Genomic DNA, 23,299 nt, shown 5'->3' with positions numbered 1-23,299 from the left:
ATTTGTTTTTTTTTTCTAGATATATAGTATTAAGAAAGATGAATCCGCTTCAATGATTAAAACTGGGGTTATCCATTACATATCCAGGCTACTTACTTTAATGCCTAGGCACATGAAAATGGCCAAGCGGAAGAAAACTTGTATGTCCCAGCCTCCAGTGGAAATCTATAACAAGCAACCTAAAATTCCCCTTGGAGCATAAATTGCCATGAAAAAAGTGCTTTCCTCTTTAAAAGAGAAAAAAAGGAATCTCAAATGAAGCTGGTCACATTTGGCTCTTAAATGTACATTCCCTGAAACTGTTTTTTTGAATCACATCACAATACTTCTTTTTTCTTTTTTCTTTTTCCTTTTTCCTGAATTAGAGATGCCCACCATGGTACTCAATGCCCCTGAATTTTGATTAAAAGCACTTATTTCTGTTTGTTTTAATGGGAAACATGTTACCACTAAACTTTCTCAAGCAACTGGAACAACCACAGTATCACCTTTTTGTCGAGCCTGTGTGCCCTCACTAAGAAGAAGGCTATTGCCTTTTTGTAAAACACTGTTAAAACTGTTTAAATAGGAGGCTGAAAGAGCACAGAATGAGGGATCTTCCCATGTAATACCCTTTCCTATTGCATTTACTACAGCAAAAGTCCTGCTTTGTTCCACTTAAAAAATGAATTAAATAAGTCCATAAAATTCAACAAATCTACAGAGTTTCAGTGGTTTAAATGGTAGGAATTCGGCTTTGGAGAGCTGGCATTGCACCTTCTTTTACTGAAGGCATGATCATACTTGCTGAAAATGTGTTACAAGGAAAAGACTAACTGAAGAACAGGGATGAGAAAAAAAAAATCATGACTAGTTCCAGCTGCTGACAGTTAGTATTACACATCACTGGGGATGTCAAAATGCATGCAACAGGAAAATATTTCCTGGAGGCACACTGTCAAGAAAAAATGAAAGCAGACAAAAAGACAGAGTGAAAAATTAAGCCACAAGAGTGCTATATTAGATAAGCTTAAACACATCTACATGTCACCCTCCGAGCAGGCAAAAATATTATGGAACAACATGCATGTTAAAATGTTGCACATAATGTCTTACTGCAAAGAATGCAATGCAGACTTATGCCAAAGTATTAGCAAGCATCTTGCCATGTACATTAAAACCCCATTTAAGCCGTAAGTCAAAGTTTTAGGATTGACTTGATATTCATCATGTGAGTCAGAGTGACTTTTCTCCTGAGATGTTAACCCAGAGCATTTTCTTATTTCACTCTGTGCAACAAACTGAAGCTTACTCAGATCTGCCTGGTCGAAGAGACCATGTGTCGCAGGCTGAGTGTTGCAGTAGTTCAAGGCAGCACAGAAAGTCAGAGCCCTTGTCAACTGCACCACAATAATGTCACTGCAGCACTAGAGCAACCTGTGATTATCAGATGAGCTCTGGTGAACCCCTCCTTCCCAGAACTCCTCTTTTAGCACGCTGTTAATGGCACAATAGCATCCAGTATGGCTTGAGTATATTTACCTGATTAACCATACCTCTCACCCCACTGCTGACATTAATCTTGCTCCCCTTTCTTTACTGTCAGGAGGTATATGCCCTTTACAAATATGCACAAAGACATTGAAGTTCACACAACTTCAGCTGAGTAGACACAGAGATTCCAGGAAGACTAACTGCAGCAGCAGGGCAGAAAAGGGGACGATTTTTGAGCATCACTGTTTGTGCATGGAGAGAATTTGTTTGATGAAACTGCTACATTTCTCCAGGAGTTCTAGCTCTTGAATCTTCACGCCATGTAACAAAGTGGTGAAGTGACAATCAACATCAAACTCCCAAGTCTTTACTCTGCTTGAATTAGTTACCAAAACTCCTGATTACAATGAATACTGTCTTTGCTCCGAAGCCCAGAATACAAAAGGAATACACCTAATGTAAGCCTTATGTACAAATCAACAAGTTTGAGGACAGGGGTCAGTCCACCATGAGGCTGAAATTATAGCTGACTTCTGTGTTGTGGGTACTGTGGCGGTGTTCATCAGAAAGCAAAGCTTGCAAATGTGATTGATTAAATGAGGGAGGTTTGCTAGACCAGAATGGTTCAGCTTCATTCACCATCCATGCAGTTTGCATTTTTGTCCAGTCCAAGATTTCTTAAAACAGCTTCAATAGTTTTAATATTAGTTATAGTTAGTACTATTTAGTGCTATCTTAATAAAATATGACATTATGAATGACTGTTTCAAGTTCCGTGAATGTAGTGTTTGTACTTTATAATGGCAGTCAGTTTTTACCAAAGTCTTTGTGGGAAGTGGATGTAAACATAGAACTGTAAAAGTGTGGGTTTTTTTTTTTTTCTTTTTTTTTTTTTGATTGCAAAAAAAAAAGAAGAAGCGTTATTTTGGAATACTAGTGTCATGGCAATAAGTTCCTAAGTTGTTTTCTTCATTATGTTAATTGCAAAGTTGCAAATTCAACTAAACCAAACTTTTTAAGAGAGAAATTTAGACTTTATTGCCATTATTTCTCTAAAACTGAATTATTTAACTTTTACTTGAGTTAAAGTAATGCTTAATGTATTGATCTAATTGATATATTAAAGCTGAACCTTACATTAAGACCACTTTCATGGCTATTATACAAACTCAGCCTCTATTATTTTTGCTATTAAAAACAATTATTTACACAAAAGTTATTGTGTAATGCAATTTTTTTTTTTCTAAAAATGTTATAAGGTCACTTTTGTATTTTTAGCATAATTAAAACACAAGATTCTCCATTTCTATGGCTTTCATTAAAATAATGTTTTCCACAGATGAAGTATGGCTTACTCTTATGAAGTAATAATGTTATAAGGAAGACCCCACAGAGAGTGTATGTTAAGGATTAATGATACAATTAAAAAGCATTGCAACTTTAGTCTTTAGTACAATGCTTTTTGTTTGGAAGCATTAAGCTGCACTGTTTTAAGAAAAATTACTATTTCACATGGTTCAGGCTGCTAAAAAATAAAATTGTATTGCTTACTCAGAAGCAACAGACAATACATTCAGAAGCAACAAGCAGACAATATATTCAAGCTACAAAGAGTCTCCTTCACTGTTGAAGAGTTCTGGACCAGGTTAAAAAGAACTGTAAAAGTGTGTGAAACCACAAACATTTTTAGAAAGATAGAGATGAAGACTGTACAGGAAAAAAATTCCTTATATAGCCAACTTATAAACACTCACTGTTTCCATTGTTTGTTTTGAACGTACTATTACTTTGACTTCTTTAAGATGGAACTGCAGATTAAGCTATTCTAACAACAAAGTCAAAGTTAATTAGTCTTAACTAACAGCCAAGTTGTAAACTACTTGAGGTCAACTCCACCCTCAGGAAAATGAACATTAGTGAGACATTTTAGAGCACTGTCTGTTTTTATAAGCAGTGCAGGGAAAGGCTAAGCCAATAAAACATAATCATTTCGTTCCATATTTTAATATTAGCCTCTAAAGGACAGAACACTCCCATGTGCTTTGATGACAAAGCCTGGTACCAAACTAATAACAATATGTGATTAAAGGAAATTACTGTTATTTTGCTTTGATTTTGGTCATTGAATGTAACAAGCAAACAACAGTGAAACCTCTATCAAATGGTCTGCCCTGCATGGGCTGGACAACAAAGAGATCCCCAGAGACTGGTGTGAGGCTTCCTCTTTTTACCCTGAAGATAAATCATTAAGGCCTCAGATGATTCTCATATTTTTTTTTTTAAATAAAAATAAAAAAATAAAAATCTTCATTTTTTTTTATTTGGAAATGCTAGGCGTGAGCAGCTGTTGTTAATTATGACTTCATTTTCTCCTCCAGACTTCTTTGGTTGCATGCCATAACTGCATGGGGCACGGGGGTTTACGGCTTGAAAATAGCCTTGTCATTCGGTGAAGTCTAACAGAGCAAAGGGGGCTTGATAAATGATAAAAATGTTCCTTGGAAAGCTCCTTAGATCAGATTAGTTCCCAGTTGTTTGTTTTTAGAGTCCCAATAGTCTTGAACAATTAAAAGCTAAATACATGAGGCCACACAATTCATGAACCATATAGAAAATATTTAACAGCTATTGAATTACTCTTGAAAGTAACTCTTCCGCCCTTTATTTACATGGTATGTTTATATGCTCTGCTTAAAATGTTAAATAAATTGAGTTAATCACATAATTAAACTCCAATTTAACTTGTATTTCTCATATACTGAACGATCAGACAATGCTTAAGTACCTTGATGAACTGGGGTCTCAGGGTGTGACTCTAAAAAGTACTATGAAGTCTGGCCCTGAGCCAGCAGAGCTAACTTGCAAAACTTTAAGTCTGTGGAAGACAAATAACATGTTCTTCAGCAAACTGTGAGAATCCCTCTCTTCCTCCCCTCCACCTCCTTCCCTTTACTGAATCATTAGAAGAGATATCAACATTTTACAGAGCTTAATCTTCAAAAGAGTAATGAAAAATCTCACACGTTAGTTTCTGCATACAGTTAAGTCGGTGGTTCAAACAAAGGGAGGTTGTCCAGATAATCTAGTACTGTTAAAATTCATATGGGGGGTAAGGTTAAGGGATTAAGGGGGTAATGATTTGTTTTATGGCTATTTTCACTACATACTTTACATTGTTGTATTTTGGAATAAACCAAGACTTACTGTAATAAAAGCTCTGCAACGTTCAATTTATTCTTCCATTTCCATAAGTCACACAGTCCCACTGTTCTGTTTATTCTTTCTATTGTCCTTTTCATTTTTAGCATGATTACACTTTAAATGGAATTATTGAAATTAAGAACAGTGAGACATTTTGACCCAGATCTCAGTTTATAGAAGAATGATGCTGCACAGACTATGGTGAGGAAATGCATTAGGAAAATCCTTCTAATTTGCTGCTGTAAAGTGCAGCAGCAACAGGACACTTTTAGCTGGTGTTCAACGTAATTGTGAGAATGATGGGACTCAAACTGTCCTCCATGTGAAATTTATCCTTCATTCAATCAGCAGAAACAACTAATGCACTGGAAGGTGTATTACATCCCATCTACTTCCCAATAAAGTCAGTGGTGTCCAATCAGACACCTATTGTTAGTAGAGAATCTGAAATTGATACAATCACCACATTGATCTACAGTTGTGTCTGTCATTTACTTGCCGCTGTGTCCTCCTCCCCTTCTACCATGCAGCCGTTTCGGAACAGGAGTCCATGGCACTGAGTTTCAGAACACTCTAATGATCAGATGTGTCAGGGAGATTGGGCTAAATAATGCCAGTTTACTCAGCCCAACTCCAAGCAGCGGCTATTGGTAATGCCACATGGAAGGGTGGTGGGTACAGTGCTGCACAGCTTCCCAAGATAACCACTCGTTTTAAGTCCTACTATCATATCTGGCCTGGCAGCACAGATCAGGTTGATTGTTTCATTTAACACATGATTTTCTCCCATACCTGCTGGAGAATCTTCTATTGATGGATTGCTAGTAAGTTAGACTGAGAGAGAAAAGAAAGCAGGAGGAGAAAAAAAAAACCACCTCGAAACATCCACCTTGTGCTTATGAACTCATGAGGATGCATAGATAGGGGACAGGATTTCTTTTGTTCACTCTGATTACAAAGCCAGCTACATTACCTACCAGTCAAGTTCACTCTCCTCATTACTAGACAGGCTGGAAATGAGCTGAGGGACATATATGACAATTTGTGACTTCTGACTTCTAGAAACAAGTAATAAACTAATTTCTTATGATATTAATTCAGAAATTTATAGGCAAGGATCATCATACAGGTATATTTAAACATTGGATTAATCTCAGTCTAGAATAAAATGTTAATCTGAGGAAAATAGTTTAAAGATTAGGATAGTTTGCACCCACTAAGAGATAGCCATCACCATAATTTTTTTTCCTTCAACCTAGAATGCATAAATTATAGGAGCTTCTTTATGTAAACATAGTCTTTGAAAAACTCTTCTTCTTGTGGGAACCTGCTAACCTCAGTTTATTTATTGAATGTACAAACCTCAAGCAGAGTTGGCTGTTACAAAAATACACAAGTAAATAATGCTATCTCCGATCTCATCACATAATCTGTGTTAAGATCAGATAACACTATCAGTACTTGGATAAATGTCACCCGGAGAAACTCCACTTATTGCAATATTAACAATTGAGTAGGAACCACTACCTCCATTAGAGAAAAATTCATCCTGGTGTAACAAGGATAGCTACCTATCTCTCCTTTAGGATGTTAATGTTTAATATGTTAAAGATAACGTTTAACCTGATTATTAATTGCTGTGGTTCCATAGGCTTGCAGCAGGTACCAAAGACTTGTAATTTAGAAATAGCAAAGGAATATATTTCTATTTCACCATGTTCCTTTTAGCAAAGCAGAAAGGAAAATTAAAGAAAATAAAAAGAGGAAGGGAAATAAAACAAATGTGATGAGAAGCACAGACAGGACAGTCAAACCCCACATTTTCACTTAGTCCATGATTCTTTGCACTATACAATTAGAAGTAGCACAGGAAAAGTTAAGATTAATAGAAATTAACATTCACGACCCCAAAATTTTCTAGCCTTGTTTAGACTTAGATACAGGTTAATAAGTACTGACTGTTGCTTTGGATCACACTAAATGAAAGCTTTCTATTTCATTCAAGCATATATATTTTAGGTTCAGGGTCTTGACAGAGTTTGAAAGAAGCAAAACCATGTGTTCTTTATTATACTCTCCCTGCCCCCAACTCTTGAAATGGTGGGGGAAAGAAGAAAAGAAGAAAAAAAGGGAAGAAGGAAGGAAGGAAGGAAGGAAGGAAGGAAGGAAGGGAGGGAGGGAGGGAGGGAGGGAGGGAGGGAGGGAGGGAGGGAGGGAAGGGAAGGAAGGAAGGAAGGAAGGAAGGAAGGAAGGAAGGAAGGAAGGAAGGAAGGAAGGAAGGAAGGAAGGAAGGAAGGAAGGAAGGAAGGAAGGAAGGAAGGAAGGAAGGAAGGAAGGAAGGAAGGAAGGAAGGAAGGAAGGAAGGGATAGATAAATGGATTGATAGACAGATAGATAGAATGGAAGCACTTTTAACCTGGATATGAGAGAATCATCATCCCTTTTTCCATACACATTCTGATTCTGTCAAAGCAGCAGCCAGATTAGTGAAGACTGGAAAGTGAATTTAAATCAGAAAAATCAGAGTAACAATTTCCCCGTTATCTGGAGTATGGTGCTGACTATTAATGTTTCAGAAATATATTATTTGCCTTTTCATTGATTCACACATAATTTTGTCCCTGCATAATTTATAACAAAAAGGAAAAAGAGTGTAGTTATTTTACTAAAACTGTGTTGTCCAAGTGAGTACCACAGGTACAAAGTGTTTCCTTTTTCTCCTCCTGTTGTTTCAACGCTACCTAATGACTGAAAACTGAATACTAAGGACAATCATGAGCACTTAGGGCTCAATTCATAAAAAATGCTGCAAGCCATTTATACACGAATGTTGCTACTTTCATATGGAAACAAGCTACATAAAGAATTCCCCTTTGTGATTCACCAGTCCTCTTTATGTTAACATATTTTTCCTCAGTGGTGTACATGAACAGTGTACAATTCCACAGAGGGAACAAGAGCAGAAGAAAAGGCATTTTTAGTGTTTCAGAAAAATCTTAACAAACTTCATGTTTCTCTTTTTTTTTTTTCCTCTTTAGTGAACCTGAGCAAGTCTGACTTTTGTAGGTAATAGTAATTTCTGGAATATTATGTACTTTTTTTATACTAGTGATTTTTAACAGTATCATACTCTGGTATACAATCTGTCTAAATAATCTTAAAGACAATGCTAAAATGAAAATATTTGAATATTTATCAAAATCTGATTTGTTAAAGTAAATCTGACTTGTTCAAGTATTTTTTCCTTACAAATCAAGATATGTTTATTTGAGGTATTGGTTGGCTGCCTAAAAATGGTGCAAGATTCAGATAGATTAAGGTATTAGGTCTTTACAATGTTTGTCAGAGGCACTCTCCCACTGCAGAAATAGCACCTGTAATAGACATCAGAAAACCCACACAGGAACTTAACCTGAAGCCACAGAAACCATGCAACGTCAAGTTTCATTTGTCTCACACATACATTTCCTCCCCCCAGGATGATAGCAATACAGATTGCACAAAGCATCTCTGGAAAGAAAAGGGTGCATCAGCACAGCCTTTCACGTGGCAGTTAATGAATTACACCTTTTTAGGAAACAAAGGTACGTGTTATTGCCCAAAATGAAAACTCATAGAAGCTCACTGTTTCCTACTGGCTGTGGCTCAGTTATGGCTTGCGTTGTCCTAAATATATTGTTGAGAAAACAATGAAGGCAGTAAAAAACGTTAGGCACATCCTTAGATAGGACAGGCCTTCAAAGAAGACTTGTGAAAATAAGTTTTTGGGCAGAGTGATTCTTCAAATTTGGGCATTAACTAGTTTTGTGCTTTGTTTCTCCAGCACAACTGAGTGTCTACACAAGCGTCTTATCAAAGAAAAACTCAGCTACTGCAATTTTACCTCCTAGTGGGGAGAACTCACAGAAACAAGAATTTTGCTTAGTGAGATGGATCAAAAGGTAAAAGCAGAGTAAATAGAAAATATTTGTACATATGCACATGTTCATATTTGTAATTTTATATGTGTATATGTATATATTAATTCTGGTGGTAGCAAGTCATAGCTCAGGAGATTAGAGCAAGGCATGATGGAAGTCAGCAATGCAAGCTTTTCCATACTGGACAAACAACATAGCTCTTACACAACACTGAGATATAAAGGTAGAGTTTCTTCATAATTACAGCAAATATGCCCTTACACTGAGGCCATTGCACTTCAAAGTTACTCATGTCTTTTGAACCATTTTGTTTAAAATACACAGAGCTGGGAATCTGTCAGGAATCAAGCTTCTTCCTTTCATTCTGAAATGCATGAACTCTTAGACTTTAATTTAGCATCCATTTTGTGTTTTCATCACAATGATCAATACAATGCTGAGCAAAAACCATAGTCTCAATGTGGGAGACCGTAACTCACTCTTAGCATAGACAACAGTTTATTAACTTGGACCCTTCACATACATTTTTAGGCAGAGACAACTATTTAATGTGTCCTCCCTTTCTTAATAATTTTTCATGCTCCGTACTTTTAATCTGGATATTTACTTGTTTAAAATTTATCCTTTGATAACAGCGTGCCACTAGCACACTGGTCTGCTGGAGTACCACACTGTCACTGGTTTGTAGCTCATAATGGCAATACAGTGAATGGTCAGAGAGACTTAGTAGGGAGAAGACTGGCAAAATTTGATATTCACTTTCTTTTCGAAGAGTTTTCACTTTTTATTGCCATAAGAGAAATTCACTTGTAAACTGAAGCGGAACACAGGCTGCATTTATGCAAGAACAATGTAGACACAGAGGAGCCCATGTATATGTTAGCTAGTTCATTAAAAAAAACTAACCACATACAAAGTAGAATTTAGATATTTAGAGTGGTTCCTGGAGTAGCCCAACCTGTGTCTTATCTGGGAGAAACCCGGCTGGCCAGCTGGCTGAGGCCAATTGAATTGGAAATCGGGAACCTGCCTAGAATTTGGAAACTGTTCGGAGACAGATGTCTGCATTCTTGCTCTCAGGATGTCCTTAGACACTCTTTATTGTATTAGTACAGATATGTTCTTAAGGTCTAATTGAACAAATGCCAGGAGATCTGAAGCTGCTGCTGAAGAGTTATGTTGTTTTATATTGGAAAATACTATCAAAAAAACCTGTCTGTTATTAAACACAAGACACAATTAGGTATAGGCGTTGCTTTGCTTATCGAAGTGATTTTTTTTAGCGTGTGTTTATTTATTTTTAAGATTCTATAAAGAAAACTGTTGGAATTGATTTTCTGATGTATGTCTTCAGAAAATTTTTTATGCTTTACTATGAATAGGTACCAGCAGTGTAAAGTTCAAAAATTACATTTGTTTGCACAGAGCTTACAAATAAACCTGCTAGAAGCAGCATCCCACTGCAGTCAAAGGGAACCCATAGTAGAAGTCCTTGAAAATGCCAAATTCTTATGTACGCAGGTTATGCTCCACTGACAATTAGAACCTGTTTCCCCTCAAGCCAACAGAAAAAGCCCTTGTTTTTAATTAAGTAGCACCAAGTCTTCACATGCCAGCAATTTTTTCTGTAAACACACTCTAGGAACAGATGCCCACGAAGCAGACAGGCAAAACTGGTACATTTTATTTTGTTATATATACATAATTTCTCTCAGTTATGTTTTGGGTATCATGAATAACCTAGAAGATGAACATACTTCTCACAACATAAGACAAACACCAAATAAATGGAGGAGGAATCTTAGCTATGTCTGTTTTGATTTGACATTACATTGATCTTTAAAGTCCCATATCAAATTCACTCTTTTCTAGTGATACAGAAATATAATAGATTAAAAGATTATTCTTTGTGTGTGCAAAAGAGCATTTATATAATCTAAAACCCACTGTACAGGCATACAGATTTCAGTTCAAAATTAGATTCCCTACGCTGTATATTCTTCTGGTAGAACACTTTTTGGATAAAATTTGTGATAGATGTGCGATTATTTTTCCACCAGAGATTGCTCGCCCATAGCAAATTCAGTGTGTGGAAAATTTCTCTCGTGAGAAATCTGGGTTCTAGCAATAGCATCTCCCCCCATTTTCTGTGACTTAAAAGCTCTGCAGATTCATCAGCAAGTGGTCACAGGGCTGTGGGTGATGACAAAATAGAGAGAACAATACTGTCATTGGGAGTGCAGGGTGCAGGTCCCCAATAAAAGATAGCACTGCTTCAGAAAGCAAACAAGAACAAGAACTTGCATTGTTTTTGTCACCCACTATTTGATTTTATTTACTGCACTTATTAATATATTTTTGCTCTACTGTTTTTATTTAATTCAGCATACACATGTGTGCATTTGTATGATAGTGACTACACAATCTCAGTTTTAATGATCTCAGCTTAAACGTAGCTTCCTTTTCTTTCCATAAAAATGTGCTTAGTGACTGATGGTGAAGAATAGAAACATCATTCTTCGAGATTTTTTAAAATCTCTTTTGCACAGCCAAAGGAAACATCTCAGTCCTTGGCATTTACACTGGAACATCTTATGACAGGTGCTTATCAACAACCTGGGAACAGGGCTTCAAGGTTGGTTTCACAGAATCATAGAATCATAGAATAGTTAGGGTTGGAAAGGATCTTAAGATCTTTAAGTTCCACCCCCCCTGCCATGTGCAGGGACACCTCCCATTAAACCATATCACCCAATGCCTCGTCCAACATGGACTTTAAGACTGCCAGGAATGGAGCATTCACATCCTCCCTGGGCAACCCATTCCAGTGCCTCACCACCCTAACAGGAAAGAATTTCCTCCTTATATCCAATTTAAACTTCCCCTGTTTAAGTTTTACCCTGTTACCCTTTGTCCTATCACTAAAGTCCCTAATGAATAGTCCCTCCCAGCATCCCTATAGCCCCCCTCAGATACTGGAAGGCTGCTATGAGGTCTCCACGCAGCCTTCTCTTCTCCAGGCTGAACAGCCCCAACTTTCTCAGCCTGTCTTCATACGGGAGGTGCTCCAGTCCCCTGATCATCCTCGTGGCCCTTCTCTGGACTTGTTCCAACAGTTCCATGTCCTTTTTATGTTGAGGACACCAGAACTGCACACAATACTCCAGGTGAAGTCTCATGAGAACGAAGGGGCAGGATCATCTCCTTTGACCTGCTGGTCACGCTCCTTTTGATGCAGCCCAGTATATGGTTGGCTTTCTGGGCTGCAAGCACACACTGAAGCTGCCTCATGTTCATTTTCTCATCAACCAACACCCCAAGTCCTTCTGCGCAGGGCTGCTCTGAATCTCTTCTCTGCCCAACCTGTAGCTGTGCCTGGGATTGCTCCCACCCAGGTGTAGGACCTTGCACGTGTCATGGTTAAACTTCATGAGGCTGGTATCAGCCCACCTCACAAGCGTGTCGAGGTCCCTCTGGATGGCATTCCTTCCCTCCAGCTTATCAACTGAACCACACAGCTTGGTGTCATCAACAAAGATGTTGAACAAGACCAGTCCCAACACTGATCCCTGAGGGACACCACTCGTGACTGGTCTCCAGCTGGACATTGAGCCATTGACCACAACTCTTTGTGTGCTGCCATCCAGCTAGTTCTTTATCCACCGAGTGGCCCATCCATGAAATTGATGTCGCTCCAATTTAGAGACAAGGATGTCGAGTGGGACAGTGTCGAATGCTTTACACAAGTCCAGGTAGATGACATCAACTGCTCTACCCCTGTCCATCAGTTCCATTGCCCCATCATAGAAGGCCACCAAATTGGTCAGGCAGGATTTCCCCTTAGTGAAGCCATGCTGGCTGTCACCAAGCACCTTGTTGTTTTTCATGTGCCTTAGCATGCCTTCCAGGAGAATCTGCTCCAAGATTTTGCCAGGCACAGAGGTGAAACTGACTGGTCTGTAATTCCCCGGGTCATCCATTTTCCTCTTCTTGAAAATGGGGGTTATATTTCCCTTTTTCCAGTCATTGGGAACTTCACCTGACTGCCATGATTTCTCAAATATGATGGCCAGTTGCTTAGCAACTTCATTTGCCAGCTCCTTCAGGACCCGCAGATGGATCTCATCAGGACCCATGGACTTGTGGACGTTCAGATTTTTAAGATGGTCTCGAACCAGTTCCTCTCCTACAGTGGGCCCAAGGTCTTCATTCTCACAGTCCCTGAGTCTGCCTTCCAAGACTTGGGTGGTGTGGTCAGAGCCTTTGCCAGTGAAGACTGAGGCAAAGAAATCATTCAGAACCTCAGCCTTCTCCAAATCCTGTGTAGCTAGTTCTCCTGAGAGCTTCCATATGGGGCCTGCGTTCTCCCAAGTCTGTTTTTTATTTGCTATGTATCTGTAGAATCCCTTCCTGTTATCCTTAACATTCCTAGACAAGTTTAATTTTGTCTGGTCCTTAGCTGTCCTCACGTGGTCCCTAGCTTCCTGGACAACATGCCTGTACTCTTCCCAGGCCACCTGTCCTTGCTTCCACTTTTTATAAGCCTCTTTTTTTCTTTTGAATAATGGTTTCCCCTTACGCGAATAGATACTGGGGAGTAAAAACTTTGCCACTGCTGGGTTTCCTCCCCAGGTGCAGTACATAATATGAGACACTTGCGATGGCTGACCAGAATACCTCAGCATTTGAAACTACCCTTATTTTCAAGTATTCACTAGCAATAGCAATTTCATTAAGCAATAGAGCCTTTCTCTTGCCACCAGCTGGCCTAAAGAGAGATTGTCTTTCTGGTGCTTCCAAAATGTGGGGAAGCAGTGAAAAAGATAAGTACAAGCTCTCCCCAGGATTTCATCCTCAGGAAAGTAGGTAGCTGACCAGGTACTGCACTGTGTTCAGGTAGTCCTGGAGCCTTGCAGCCTGGTGAATTAGTACCTCGCTGTGGAGTTTTCACTAATTAACATCTTTTCTTTTACCAGCACAAATAATGAACAGGAAAGATTACCGGTTCATCTTCTGGTTTCTGTCTCATACCAGAAGCTAAATACTGGCTAAACTGGCAAGTTAGGCCTAGCAGCAGTGTTTCAAAATTCAAAATTTAAGCTCAGCTGGCAAACTGAGCAATTAACTTGACCTCATTAGCATTACCTTAATCTTCCAAACACAGATCCAAGCCTAGGCATGTGTGAGCTGGAGTTCATCACAGTACTTATACTGGAAATTTTGGCATTATTTGCATGAAGATATTAGGAAAAACTGTTAAGTAGTGACTTTATTTACTGCAAAATAAAGTGATCAATCACACTTCCTTGTGTACACTAGTGAAAGCGAAAGACTTTCATGAAAATGGCTGGGATCATAGTGAAAGAAGTGGGCAAAATGGTTTCTGATAGAAGCAAAAGTGAAAGCCAAGATTTGAAAGTGAATGAAGGACATGAAATATATAATTATTTATAATATATATACAAGTGTATAAATATTCCTTTACAATGCAAAATATTGCTCAAAGTTGCTGAACTGTAAGAATAATGAAGACAAGGACCTGCCTCTTAATGAAGATGTGAGTTAGGAATTGTTTGCAATTCAGTTCAACCTCCTTATATTAACTTGGCCACACACCCGTCTTTTTCATTGCTTCAGAAGGCACATTGTTTTAGCGTGATTTTTAATAAAACTTTTATCAGACAGGTGGACTATTGATATGTGAATAACTGGCTAGTCAGGATCTAGGGCATGGGTTAACAGCTTCTAGTTTTCCCAGAGGCCAGCCATAGCGGAGCGCATCAGGATTCTGTTCTAGCATCTAACCCCTTTGATACCTTTATCAATGACCTGGAGGAGGACAGAAAGTGCACCCTTGGCAAATCTGCATATAACCCTGAGCTTGGGGGTGCAGATAATATACTTAAAGGTAGGGGTGCAACTCAGAAGGCTTTCAACATTTCTGACAAATCTGGTTTGAATATCCTGTTGAAAATAGCTGCATTTAAGCTGTTTTTATTTGTTGCTTCTGCAGAAGCAGATTAGAGTGCCATAACATTAAAAGTACTATTGAATTTTATTCTTTATTTTAATGGAATGATTTTTTTTTTTTTTAAATATAAACAATGGCTGCCTGTGTCAAATCTAAAATAAGGGGGTGATTGATGACAGTCAGTATGAGTTCACTGAGTGCAAATTGTTCCTGACATACTTCGTGGCCTTCTATGACAGGGCTATGGCATTGATGGATAAGGGAAGAGCAACAGACATCATCCACCTGGACACGTGCAAAGAAGTTGTCACTGCCCTGCATGACATCTTTGTCTCTGAACTGGAGAGGCATGGATTTGATGGATGGACCTTTTGATGGATAAGGAATTGTCTGGATGATTGCACTCCAGGAGTTGTGGTTTCAACAGCTCAGTGTCTAAGTAGAGACAAATGACATGTGGTATTCTTCAGGAGCCAGTATTTGGACCAGCACTGTTAAACATCTCTGTTGGTGACATGGATAGTGCGATTGAGTGCACCCTCAGCAAGTCTGTTGACAGCACCAAGATGTGTGGTGTGGTCGACATTCTGGAGGGAAGGGATGCCATCCAGAGGGAAACTGACACACTTGAGAGGTGAGTCAGTGCCAACCTCATGAAGTTCAACAAGGCCAAGTGCAAGCTCCTGCACCTGGGTCAGGGAAATCCCAACCAGAGCTACAGGCTGGGGAGAGATAGGGTGGAGAGCAGCCCTGAGGAGAAGGACTTGAGCATGTTGGTTGATGAAAAGCTCAAAATGAGTCAGCAGTGTGTGCTTTCAGCTGAGAAAACCAACCATGTGCTGGGCTGCATGAAAAGAAGCATGACCAGCAGGTTGAGGGAGGTGACCCTGCCCCTCTACTCCACTCTCATGAGAACCTACTTGGAGTACTGCATTCAGCTCTGCTGCTGCCAACATAAAAGGGACATGGACCTTCTTGAGTGAATCCAGAGGAATGGTACAAGGATGTTTAGAGGGCTGGAGCACTTCTCTTATGAAGACAGACTGAGGAAGTTGGGCTTGTTCAGCCTGGAGAAGGCTCCTTAGAGACCTTATAGCAGCTTCCAGCACCTAAAGGAGAGACTTTTTACATGGACATGATGTAGTAACAGGACAAGGGGTAATGTCTTTAAACTGAAAGAGAGCAGATTTAGATTAGATATTGGGAAGAAATTCTTCCCTGTAAGGGTGCTGAGGCATTGGAACAGGCTGCCCAGAGAAGTTGTAGAAGCCCTATCCCCGGTAGTGTTCAAAGCCAGGTTGGATGGGGCTTTGAGCAACTTGATCTAGCAAAAGGTGTCTCTGCCAATGGCAAGGGATTTGGAAGAAGATGGTCTATAAGGTCCCTTCCAACCCAAACCATTCTATAATTCTATGACAATATAATGTGTCCTTGAAATGTACCAATTTTTCTACAAAAAGTTCCTCTGGGTGCTTCTGTTGCATGTTACCTTGAAGTAAGCTTTTTCAAGTAATGAATGAAGTTCAGTAATTCTTGAACATGATAGCCTTCTTTTTATTTCTTTCTTCTTAGGTCTACATAGCAGGATCCTTAAGAAGAAAGCTCAGATCATCTGGATCATGGGTGACTGCAGGTGGTATCTCACAATAATCTTTTTTGAAAAATCCTGCCGATGTTTTGTTTTCACTCAGAGGAATGTTCTTCAACAAAGAGGAACTATGGCACTTGTTCACCTACCTGTTCTACGTCTTGTTCACATACGACATACCTTATATTACATATAAATTAAATCATTGCTACATTTTCTATTTGTGCTTCTTATTTAAAGGAAGAAAATTTGCTTTAAGAAATTGCTGGAAAAGTGGCAAAGTGGCATTTAATAGAAGAACGATGAGTGAAAGGAAAAATTGAAATCCCTAAGTCTTCCTTTCCATATCCTTTTTCTTCTGATCTAGAGAGGTATGTGCCTCAAGAACTGCTATAAATGAAGATCCCCATTAAACTGAACATTTAGCCAATGCATTTATAAATACATGCTTGCTCACCAATATTTTGCTTCTTTTACAGTAGTCTCCTAATGATAGATATTTGAAGATGCAGTCTTGGCTTCATAGAGGAAGATAATGAAAAAAAGAAACCAAAGTATGAGCGGTATTGGCAGAAAACTGGAAAGATGGACAACTGATGAGGATTACAGTTTTCATTGGTTTTTGTGTATTAAACAATTTCCTGCACTGTTTAGAGTGGGATATTCTTGAGTGAAAAAGTGAAATTTAGAAGGATTCCCTCCTTCATTCCCATCCCTATAGTTTTAGAAAAAGGCTTGAGGAGGTAGGTGTGTTTATAAGTGAGACAAAGGGGGGGGCACAAAATCATAAAATAGAATATAGAAATCTTTAGAATTAGTTTTAAGTAATGTTAAGTTTGAAGGCTTTGTAACAGTAGCAATGGAAAATTACTGAGGTGCCTGATACATAGAAAAATAGAGTGCAGCTAGAGAACATACCAAGAATTCTCACAAGATAAATTGTTATAGTTGACATAGTTTGAAGAAAAAACAGTTTAGAAGAACAGGACACAGGATGGGGAGTATCTGGGAACTGCAGGTGTCCAGGATGGGCTACAGTTAAACTAACTGATAAGTAGGAGGATAGGAGCATTATTATGTTTCTGGTGCTAATGAACCAATTAAACTGGTATGAGCATCTACTGCGCGTGCTTCAAAGGCTGCCAGAAGTGATGAAAATTGTTGGAGGAAGTAAACGACCCTCAGAGACCACCACCACAATTCTGTACGCATGCGAGGAACTCTCTGGAAAATGACGTAATCCATACGTAGCCTCATGAATATGTATGTATGCCCAGTGGATATAAAAGGACAGCTTGTGTGGCAAGTGGGGAGACACACGTTAGGAGGGGCTATCCCCCATGTCTCCCGGCGCCGCAATAAAGAATACCTGCTTGTCAGCTTGAAAACTGTTGGCAAGTTTGTTCCTGGAGTTTTCTCCATATCAGTTTGGCACCCCAGATGGGACCCTCTCTGCTCGGCTGCAGGACCCGCTGAGGACAGGGCTCCCTAGGGCCCTCGGGAATATTTGCTGGAGGGACCCCTCGACTCATTCAGATCACTGCGGGAGCAGACAAGGACCATCTCATAAAAGGTATTCTTTTCTTTTATATAGTTTGTAAGATGCAGGGGGCATCTCGGTTTGGTAAATTGGTTTGGTAAGCGTACACATGGTTTGGAAGCCTTCTGTAAATTGAGATAGGAAATCTCGTAGGTAAAGGCGTATACCTGGCTGCTAGCGTCTGTTTGGTATTCACCCACAAGAAGTAGGGGGCTTCTTGAGGTTTGGGTCCTGCAAGACACAGGGGGTATCTTGTGGGAATGGTTTTTGATTTTACTGGCATACACCCATAAGAATCTGGGGGTTTCTTGTGGTTTGGGTCCTGCAAGATGCAGGGGGTGTCTTGTGGAAATGATTTTGTGTCCAGTGTGCTATCAACAGCCCATAAGGGATTTGATTCAGTGATGCTATCAGCCTGGGTCCCTGAATAGGTTAGTTGAATCACCCTCCGGTACAGTGGGCTGTCCAGTACGTCCCACAGTGGGATGCAGACAGGCTGGTCGGGCACAAGGGTCTCGTCCTTCTTGGGATACTGGCAGGCTGGTCAACTATAAAGGGTTCAAGGACACCCCCCTATTAATGTTGCAATATGGTCTGAGCCATAGGGGTTAGGATGTATTGCTTTTGATTCTACTGGTATTCGTCTTATTTTGTGGCTTTTTACAGTAATGATTTTGGTACTGGTGACAGGATGTTATAACTGTGTTATTAACTGTCGGTTGTTTGGTTGAATTTTAGTCTCTGTCTTTGTCTCAAGTTTTGTAACTGTGTGGAGTGTGTCTGTGGGATCCCGTTTGTGTATGTGTGTGTGTGAATGTGAGATTGATAATGGAAAATCAGCAGAGTGAAGACATCTTGAAAAAGAGTCTTTTGGGTGCATTTTGACACACTGGAAAGAACTTGGAGAGTCTCCTGGGGGCTTGGTAAATAAGAAAATATTGGTAATATATTGTAACCGATGGTGGCCTTTGTATACTTTGGAAGATCAGGAAAAATGGCCTAAAAATGGAACTCTGAACTATAATACATTGTTACAATTAATGTTGTTTTGAGGGGGCAAGGAAAATGGCATGAAGTAATGTATGCAGATATGTTTTTCACTTTAAGAAATCACGCAGAGTGACAGACTGAATGCAAAATTAATATAGTTCTGCCAGATTCCTTAATTTTGCCCTTGGAAAAGGACAGGGAAAAACTGAAAGTTAAGCTGAAGAGATGTTGTTCAGCCTGTGATATTGGGGAAAGATGTTTAAAGTTAAAAAAACAGTAATCAGGAAGATAGGTTGAAAATTATGTATCATGGGTACCTCCGAGAGGATCACCCTCTGTATTCGTCCTATTTGATATTGGTAAGGTGGAAGAGATTGCTGTCACTGGCAACAAGCGGCACATTCACATTCAGACTTAAGAAGGGGTTAAACCAGAAGTGCTGTTGCAGAGGCAGTTATCTGCAGCCCCTGCAGAGCAGGGTGAGCAGCTGTGAAAAACAAAAAAAAAGGGAAAACTGAGGGGGAAAGGGGGGGAGCTCGGGCAGCTCCTGTGTTTGAGCATGGAGGAGTGACGACGGGCAGAGGTTGGGGGAGTGAGCTCGTCTGTGGAACTGGATCGGTGTGCGTGCTATGGGGAGTTTGGACGTTGGAAGTGAGACTGCCCTGGGGGGGGGGGGGGGGGGGGGAGGGTTGGGGGGGCGGCAGTGTCATGGGGTGGCTCCGGTGACTGAATTGGAACTAGACTGACAGGGACCTGGGGAATCTACCCTAGCAGATCCACTGGTTAAATTAAAATGAGGAACTAGAGGAAATAAAGAGGAATTTTAGTGGATACAGGAGCAACTTATTTGGTGTTAGAAAGGAAAGAATTCGTTACAGATGTGGGAGCTACTGGCCACCAAGAACAAGCAGGAAAAAAAAAAAAAAAGGCATTCTATCTGAAACCTTTAAAGTACAAATTGGGAAAACAAATAAAAATGCATATATTTTTATGAATGCCAAATTCTCTAAAATCTTTATTAGGGCAAGAAGCAACATTTAAAGAAGGCAAAATGGAATTTAGAGTTAAAAACAGTCAATTAATTGCAGTTTTTGAGTTTATCTTTAATTCAACAGAAAAGCAAAAAGAAGGACCTCCCTGAAATAGAAGAAATCCTTAATTAGGTGTATGTGGGAGTATGGGCATCTGAAGTTCCAGGTAAGGCAAAAAAACGCTTTGCCTGTTAAAGTGGAAATAAAAAAGGGAGCCCTGCCCAATCAGAATAAAACAATATCCCTTAAAATTAGAAGATCAAAGGGAATGAAAAAAAAAATTGATACATTTTAAAATATAGATTATTAATTGAATGTGAATTGGAATATAATACTCGTATCTGGACAGTAAAGAAATATGATGGGAAAAGTTGCAGATTGATTTACAATCTCAGGGTAATCAACAAAATTGCAGAGGATATTTGTCCAGTAGTAGCTAATTCGTATGATTTATTGACTAAATTGAATAATAATCAGAAATGGTTTGCCGTCCTGGATTTAAAGGACACTTTCTTTTGCTTACCATTGGCCAAAGAAAGCCAAAATTATTTGCTTTCGAATGAGAAAATCCTGACACAGGAAGAAAAACTCAATTAACTTGGACAGTATTACCACAGGGGTTTAAAAACAGTCCAGCAATTTTTGGAAATCAGTTAGCACGAGAATTAGAATTCTGAAAGCCACCTGCTCAGAGGGTGACTCTGTTACAATATGTGGATGACCTGTTAAATGCTACAGAAACAAAGGAAGAATGTGTCCAGTGAATGGTGGGACTATTGAATTTCTGGGACTGAATGGTTATCAGGTATCCAGACAAAAAGCCCAACTAATCCAAACCCGAGTTTCCTACCTAGGATATGAAATAACAGGAGGACAGAGAGAACTTGGAACTGCCAGAAAAGAAGCCATTTGCCAGACTCCACGACCATCGACCATCAAGGAGCTCCGGACATTCCTGGGAATGACAGGATGGTGCAGACTTTGGACCCATGATTATGGTGTTCTGGTAAGACCACTATACGAACTGTTGAAGGGAAACCCTCCCTCTTTGGACTGGACTGATAAAGCAGAGGAGGCTTTTAGAAATTTAAAGATAGAGTTAATGAGAGCTCCAGCTCTGGGACTTCCGGATGTGACTAAACCATTTTGGCTATATTCCTATGAAAAACAAGGAATAGCCTTGGGGGGTCCTTGCTCAGAAACTAGGACCATACAGAAGGGCACTGGCGTATTTTTCAAAATAGCTGAATGAAGTGAGCAAAAGGTGGCCCGGATGCCTAAGGGATGTGGTAGCAGTCGTCATGAACATTGAAGAGGCTCGCAAATTCACCTTGGGACAAAAGATTACTGTGCTAGTGTCCCATGTGGTATCAGCAGTCCTGGAACAGAAAGGAGCCCACTGGTTATGTCCTTCACAGTTTTTTAAAATACCAGGCCACCATTGTAGAACAGGATGATATAGAATTGTGGTCACTAACGTTGTGAATCCAGCATCCTTTTTGCAGGAACCATCGACAGAACCACTAACACACAACTGCTTGACCACTATAGAGACTATATTCGAGCCGACCAGATTTGAAAGAAAAACCTCTGGAAGATGCTGATTCTTGGTTTACTGATGGTAGTAGCTTCAGGAAAAGTGGTAAACGAAAGGCATTACCATCACTTCACAGGTAATAGAAGCTAAACCTTTACCTGCGAACACCTTTGCCCAGAAGGCAGAAATAATAGCATTAATGAGAACCCTGGAATTGGCTAAAGATAAAAGGATAAATATTTGGACTTATTCTAAATATGCATTTGGTGTGGTACATGCACATGGTGCTATCTGGAAAGAACGAGGACTTTTGAACACACAAGGGAAACAGATTAAACATGATACAGAAATTCTACGATTACTGGAAGCTGTTCAGCTACCTGAACAAGTAGCTATTATGTACTGTAGAGGACATGAGCAAGGTGACTCTGATCAGGAAACTGGAAATAATTTGGCTGATTTTGAAGCCAAACGAGCACATGAACAATCTCAAATCATGTCCTTAATTCCTGATGGCAAACTAACAATTGAAAAATCTAAACCTAGGTATTCAAAAGAGGATAGAAAATTGATTGAGGATCTACAGGGACAGGAAAATAAAGAGGATTGGGCTCAAATACCTGATGAGTGAATTGTAATCCCCTATAACCAACTCTGGAAGTTAGTTCAGGAAGAACATAATAAAACTCACTGGGGTGGCAACTCTTTGTATAAATATTTAGACAAACAAATTGTAGGAAGGACTCTATACACCACAGTTCAATTAGTGATAAAACAGGCAGTTATGTCTTAAGAATAATCCTAAATCTGAAAATAGAAATCAAACTGGGACAATTGGGAGAGGAAGTTACCTGGGACAGCAATGGCAAATAGACTTTTCTGAATGACCAAGAAAAGGGGGTTATCGATATTTGTTGGTGCTAACGGATACTTTTTCAGGCTGGCCAGAAGCATTCCTCTGTAGGATAAATAATGGTGATTAAAACATTATTAAATGAAATAATAACTCATTTTGGAGTACCAGCAGCAATTTCTTCTGACCGGGTTCACACTTTAGTGCAAAATTGCTACAAAAAATTAGCAAAAAATTAGAAATTGATTGGCAGCTACATGTTCCTGACAGGCCTCAGGCCAGTGGGCAAGTAGAAAAGATGAACCATCTGATTAAACAACAGATTAGTAAAATATGTCAGGAAACGAATTTCTATTGGTACCAGGCGTTACCACTGACTCTATTAAGAATTCGAACTAAACCTCGGTCAAAAGAAGAGGTCAGTCCATTTGAGATTTTGTATGGAAGACCATATCAGTCCCGGTTTAAAGGAGAAAGTCTTCAGGAAGTGGTATAAGGCTATCTCCGACAGTTTCTGATCAATCTGGGAAAACAGTTGGAGGAGATAAATAAGGGAATAGTAGAGACAAGAGCAAGAGGTTTGGATTATCTGATTCACCCTTTCAGATCTGGAGACTGGGTTTATGTTAAGAATTTTTCAGGAGATCCTCTACAGAAGTGGAGGGGACCGTACCAGATATTACTGACCACCTTTACAGCAGTGAAGATAAAGGAACAACCTGCTTGGATATATTATTCAAGAATTAAGAAAGCACCAGAGCCAGAGAAAACATGGCGGATCAAGCCTTCAGGAACGTTGCGTATGAAATTGCATTGGTCATAATTTGGACTCATATGACAACTGGCGCACAAGCTTGGGACCAGAATTTATACCTGAAATTAGCACAGAATGTTACTATGTTTTAAATCGTAGTGACTGTTGGGTGTGTGCGCAGTTGCCTAAATCAGGAGAAAGCCTGGATCTCCCATTAATTGGAGTTCCAGTTCCTAACACTGTCTCATGGACAGATTTGTGGGTGAACACTAGCAATCTGTATTCGAAGGAAAGGTTAAAATTTGGAATAGTTAATCCTAGTCCAGGTAATAAATATTACACCTGCGCACAAAGATGTATTACACCAGGAACCAGGGTAGGATATTTTGTTTCTTTAAATGCCACAGATGTAGGTCACCATTCAAATTGTAATCATACTAT

The sequence above is a fragment of the Pezoporus flaviventris genome, unplaced genomic scaffold, assembly GCF_033815535.1.
Source record: "Pezoporus flaviventris isolate CSIRO_AGI_PZ_B2104156 unplaced genomic scaffold, CSIRO_AGI_Pfla_v1 ptg000057l, whole genome shotgun sequence".
Classification (NCBI taxonomy): Eukaryota; Metazoa; Chordata; class Aves; order Psittaciformes; family Psittacidae; genus Pezoporus; species Pezoporus flaviventris.
Note: the sequence above shows the minus strand (reverse complement) of the source record.